Genomic DNA, 6,657 nt, shown 5'->3' with positions numbered 1-6,657 from the left:
TGGTAGTGCCTACCAATTTTATTCGTGATTTTGATTTGGAGTTTATTTTGTTTGAGAATTAAACATCCAGAATAAAAGTTGTTGGAGTTGATATTGGCTTCATTAAAGGAGAAAGAAATGCCTTTTCATCTACTCCTTCTGCAAGTTATTATGCCAAAAATTCGTTAAACAATAGTTTGGGGCAGACAATATTCCTGGCTTAGAATAGCCGTAACAGTTATCCGACTTGAACCCGATTGAAAACTTGTGGGCCATCTTTAAGTGACGGATAGAGAAGAAAAAGCACACTTCAGCAACTAACGTTCTTGTAGCTTTGACAAATGACTGGGAGCATATTCCTAGTTCGGTTTTATTTAGTTTGGCCTAGTCAAAGCCTTGTTGGTGCCCAGCTGTCCTCAAAAACAAAAGTTACTGAACAAAATATTAACTTTGAATATTAACATTAAAGAAACCGGTTAGTATTTCACATCCGAAATTCTGACTTTAGTTCATTTTTCAATTTAAAAAATGTTTGTATGTATTAAAGATCATTATTTTTTGTTGAAATTGCTTAATTGATATATAATATAGCTTAGAAAAAATATTAAAACAATATTTTGGGTTATAAAATTTCAATTGATGAAAATGACAAAAAAAAAACCGGAATGTTTTTAGCAGCACTGTATATGTGTATACATAAAATTTTGAAAATTAAAATATGTTTTTATAATTTTTTTTAATTTTGACCTCGAATATCTTTAGAATGGTTAGATTAATGAAAAAAGTTAATAAGAGATTTTTTGTGGAACAATTTTTTTTTCTACAAGAATATGTCCTGCGCGTTTGTTTATTATAATTTTTCAAGTTGTTACAAATTTAAGAACAAAAAACGAATTTTTAACGATTTTCGCGATTTTTGGACCTCAAATATCTATTAAACGGTTAGATTAACAAAAAAAGTGTTCAAGGCCTTTTTTTGTAGAGCGTTCAATTTCCTACAAGAATATGTAAAGAAATTTGCTAAAAAAAATCGATTTAAAAAAAAATGATTTTTTTTAGTAGAAGCTTGATGTAAAAATGGAAAATTGCGAAGCGCAGGACCTTCCCATTAATATTAAGAGCTCATATTTGGTGTGTATATTCTAGAGGTGTCTAGTAATCGATTTTTCGGAGTACCAAATCAAAAAAAAATGAATTTCGATTTTTTTGACCCACCCTAGTATACATACAAACCTTTATAAAACAGTATCGACATATAATTTTGAAAATTTTTTGTCACTAAATTGCACGCTTGGTTTGGAGTTCAAAACTATTCTAAGAATTGTTTTTGTATTTTTAACAAGAAAGTTTTACGTTTTTTTTTAAGTTTTTATTGAAACTTATAACATTAAATTTAAAATACAGGGTGTCCTGAAATGAGGTAAGGGCATTTTGGGGGATGATTCTTGGGTATATTCTAAAAAAAAAAAATTTCTACAAATTTGATACTCTTTAGCGGATATTTAAGAAAACTCTTACTTTTGTATGCCTTTACTCATGTTAAAGTTAGTTTCTGCGTTAAAGCTTATATGTAATAGAAATACTTATGACAGAAACATCAATGTTTTGATTTTAAGAAGAAATGCTATTCTTTGTAACTGCATTTAAATATTAATATCTTTTTTTATTGCTCAGATATTAATTTTTAAAGGGTATTGGTTTTTTCTTACCCATGATCATTTTTGACTTTGGGACCGAGTTTCTCCGATAAATGTATTATAAACATAGTATTTTATAAATTTATTCTTATTAAAAAACAATAATAACAAAAAAGTCATTTATTTTTATGATATTTAGGAAAACCTGTAGGTACCAGGTAAAATCTTTAAAAAATGTGTTTTTTGCTTTAGTCAAAAATGGGTAAGAATTAAAATTTCATTTTTGCAGTTTAAGTTTATTTCTGTTGAAGATATAGTTGATTATCAAAATCGACGATTCATCTAGCAAAATTGTCTTTTTTTTGACTATTAACTATCCACTATTGTGTAAGCCAACTCCACTCCTGATTTTCTGCACAAAATTAAACAATTGAGTGCGGAAAAATTGAGTGAAAAAAAAATTCCTAAAGGTTGATCATTCTAGACTGTTTTTTCCAAATTCCTTAAAAACAGAAATCAAAAAGTTAAAATTGGAAACATCAGATTAAGTGATAAGACCGATTTTTTTTTTTTTTTTTTAACTTGAACTTCTTTAGATGAACTTGCGTTTGCTAATATTAAAATTAACCTTTTTAACCTTTTTTTTTACCATTGACTCATTTTCACTTATTAATATTTGCATTTTTTTTTTTTTGCAGGAGTTAGCAAATGCACAACCCCAGACAAGAAACCAGGCGTTTGTGTCCCATTATCTACGTGTAGTACAATTGATGCGCTTAGGAAAAAAAAGGCAAGATTTTTGCCAATTTCGGTGAGCAAATACATAACACAATACCAGTGTGGAAAATTCATAAATAATGTGAGTAAAAACTTCATGATAAGCCCTTTTTTTACTGTAAATTTATTTCGAATTTATTTTTCCACAGCATCACCTCGAGCAATACATTTGTTGTGATCCAAAACGTGTAATTGGTGGAAAAACAACTACAGCTCAGACCACAGCTTCGACCCCAACCATAACCTTTAACTCAGTCATGGGTGGACGTGGAGCAAATGTTTCAATACAAACAACAGCGTTACCCCCAGTCACACCCTCTAAGTTCTTCATACGTGGACGAGGAGAGACAGTTCCAGTACAAACCACAACTTCATTTCCAGTTACCATCTCTAAGTCCGTCATCGGTGAACTTAGAGAAACAGCTCCAATACAAACCACTACTTCTTCTCCATCAACCACCCCTAAGTCCGTCATGGTTGGACGTGGAGAAACAGTTCCAATACAAACGAAATTTTCACCCCTAGCCACCACCTCTAAGTCCGTCATAAGTGAACGTGCAGAAACAGCTCCAGTAAGAACCACAGCTTCATATTTAGTTATCACCTCAAAGTCCGTCATGGGTGGACGTGGAGAAACTGTTCCAATACAAACAACAGCGTTACCCCCAGTCACACCCTCTGAGTTCTTCATACGTGGACGAGGAGAGACAGCTCCAGTACAAAACACAACTTTACACCCAGTCACCATCTCTAAGTCCGTCATCGGTAAAGGTGAAGAAACTGCACCATTACAAACCACTGCTTCTTTTCCATCAACCACCCCTAAGTCCGTCATGAAATTTTCACCCCTAGTCACCACCTCTAAGTCCGTCATGGGTGAAGGTGCAGAAACTGGACCACTACAAACCACAGCATCACCTCCAGTTAGCACCTCTACTCCCGTCAAACTTAAGGGAATTGTAAAATCGGAAGCTTATATCAGAGTTGGAATGGACTTGCTAGATGAAGTCAAATGCGGAGCATGCGATACTCATCGAATTGCTAATGGAGAAAATGCAAATCTCTCCGAATATCCATGGATGGCCTTATTAATATATTCTAATTCTAATGGTATTGGCAGATCGTTAAACTGTGATGGATCGTTGATCCATAAAAGATATGTTCTTACTGTGGCTCATTGCATCCAGGTTTTCGGTCAAATACTGTAAGAGATTTAGATTCCTATTTTGCTTGTGTGACACATAATTAATTCAATTTCAATTTCAGGATAAGTGTGCGGTTGGGTGAACATAATACCGAAACCATTGAAGACTGTGAAGGTGTAGGTGTTAAAAGGGAATGTGCTAAACCAACACAAGAAATTGACATCGCGGAGGCTATTATTCATAAATACTATAATGCCAGTTCGCAGTCCAATGATATTGGATTACTGCGACTTGTCAGCGATGCTATAATACAAAGTAGGTTTTGTAGACCTCGCAAAATATTTGTTTTCTAAACGATTTCTTGTTTTTGTTTTGTTTTTGTCTTTAAAGCTAATGTTAGTCCGATCTGTCTGCCTATAACTAAAAAATCAAGAGACCGCGTTTTAGATAACGTGACAATAGCTGGATGGGGCCTAACACAAAATAACACTAAAGCTAATATTCTACAAAAAGCTCCTGTTTCGATAAAAACCAACGATTATTGTCAACAAATCAACAAACTAGTTACGTTCACCCAAAACCACCTTTGCGCTGTTGGAGAAAACGAAAGCGCCACTTGTAGAGGCGATTCAGGTGGACCCCTATTTGATATTGCAGCATACAAATGGGGTCTGAATTATATACAGTATGGTGTGATTATGTTTGGTAGCATACATTGTGGTTCTAAGAACCCTCAAATGTACGCCAGAGTTGAGTCGTATTTGCCATGGATTGCTAGCAATTTAAAAAAAGATTAAAATATTTTTTTAATGAAAGTTTTGAATGTCTTAAACAAAACTTGCTGAAACTTATCTTAAGACCAAATTATTCACTATCCATTTTATTTAAAGTCACGTTTTATATGAAGACTTGAATGCAATTTGAATGAATTGAGCCTTAGTTAGGTTTAATTTTTTTAAAGTTCTTATAAAATTTTAAGATAATATATCTTATAAATTAATGCAACATTAAAATGTTGTATATAAATTATTATTATTATTATTATTTATCACAATATAAATAAATTTACAGCACTAACTACCAGAAGCTTTCGGCTGGTGTATATAATTAAGAAATTAAATGTATTAAAAAAGTATAATAAAAATAATATATGTATACATAATATCAACAGGGGCGTATACAGGTTTACTTCTTGGGGGGGGTCATGCCAAAATTTTTGGCACAACAATTTTGATAGGTGGAAAATGTGATAGTTGAATCGAACAAAAACGGAATGTGATTCGTTTGCTTCGATTGAATAATTTGCCTAAAAGCAACTATGTATATATGTATTTTTTCCGCTAGCCTAAAGTAATTTTAAAAGTTACAATAAAAAATAAAATCTTTTTTTATGTAATAAACAGTGGTAACTTTTGAATTAAAAGTCTTCTTAACCTCAGGCAAACGAATCGCATTTGAAAATAATTTTGTTTTTTAATTTTGTTTTAAAATTGAATGAAAAAATTTAGTTTGGAGTTTGATACACCAAATCGAGCTAAGAAAAAACTTAAAAGAAAATAAAGTTTCTTCTTTGTTTTATATACTGATGAAAATGACACTCGGTTTCGTGTCTACACGGTGCTATTACACCTTAAAGATAATTTTTGAATAAATTACCTCAGTACAGACAAAATTAAAAATTAATCGAGAAAAAAATGTAATATTGAGGACTATCTCCGAAAATTTTACCTACATTTTTTCGTTGAAAACTTTTTATACGGAAACATTACAAAAAAAAAAGTTTTTTAATTAAAAAAAAAAATAGAGAATGAGTTTTTCTACAAAACAAGACAAAACAATCTTTTCTACAACAAACGGAAGCCGAGAAAATCACAAAAAGGCATTTTTCAAAATGGCGGCCAAAATTTTTTTGTAAAAATGTACTTATTTATGAAATATCAATGTTTTCCGAATATTCTCAGATGATTCAATTATGTAGTTATATAGTCCAGTAATTTTAGGTTTTATCTGCGGAAAAATTCCTACTGGGCTGAATTTTGGTATACAGTTTAATGACGGCTTTGTTATGAAGATGTGAAAAATCGACATTGATATCGTGTCCGCGTTAAGAGTTATAGGGGTCAAAAGGTCACAAAAACTGGTTTTTCACGATTTTCAGCAAAACGGTAAGTCTTATCAAAAAATATTCAATGCAAGAATTGTAGACCAGATTATTATATATAAAAAGTGTCATGACACTTTTTTTCCTAAGACCCACCGTTTCTTAGGTATAACGATTCAAAAAGTTGAAGTTTAGTTGTAATCGTCATAATCCTATTCCTGAAAAAAAACTCCTAACTGAAAAGTTCCTGAAATTTCATTATTTTTTTAGCTTGAATTTCGTTCCTCAACTGTTAAGAATATGGGGAAACCAAAAAAAAATGGAAATTTTCGCCATTTTTCCGATTGGGGCCCTTCTCCCGAAACCATTTCCCTGGGAATTTTTGTTTAGAATATGTCTGAAAATATACAGGGTGTGCAATAGAGAATGGACAACCCTAAAACGGCTTATAGCTACACTTATGATTGTTCTAAAAACAGATAGAAAAAAGTTCTATCGCAACCCAGTTCATAAAATATGGACTTTTTTTCGTTCAGTGTATTTTAAATTTTATCATCTTATGTTTTCGTTCACTACAACCACGAATGAATGAATTTTATTTATTTCTTTTTTTTATAATTTTCTACAATAATTGGATGAGTACATAAACACTTTAAAAATTTCATAGCTATTGCACATTTTCGTAAAAAAAATTTTGAAATCTGTTTTTTGATGCAAAATGTAAAAAAAGTATTTTATGAAAAATTTTAAACACCTGTGGTATAAAATAAATCTATAGAAACCTAGGTGGCCAACTTTCTTTAAAAATATTCTATTTATACCAGAATATTTTTAAAGAAAGTTGGCCACCTAGGTTTCTATAGATTTATTTTATACCACAGGTGTTTAAAATTTTTCATAAAATACTTTTTTTACATTTTGCATCAAAAAACAGATTTCAAAATTTTTTTTACGAAAATGTGCAATAGCTATGAAATTTTTAAAGTGTTTATGTACTCATCCAATTATTGTAGAAAAT

The sequence above is a fragment of the Episyrphus balteatus genome, chromosome 2 (assembly GCF_945859705.1).
Source record: "Episyrphus balteatus chromosome 2, idEpiBalt1.1, whole genome shotgun sequence".
Classification (NCBI taxonomy): Eukaryota; Metazoa; Arthropoda; class Insecta; order Diptera; family Syrphidae; genus Episyrphus; species Episyrphus balteatus.
This window is presented reverse-complemented; position numbering follows the sequence as displayed.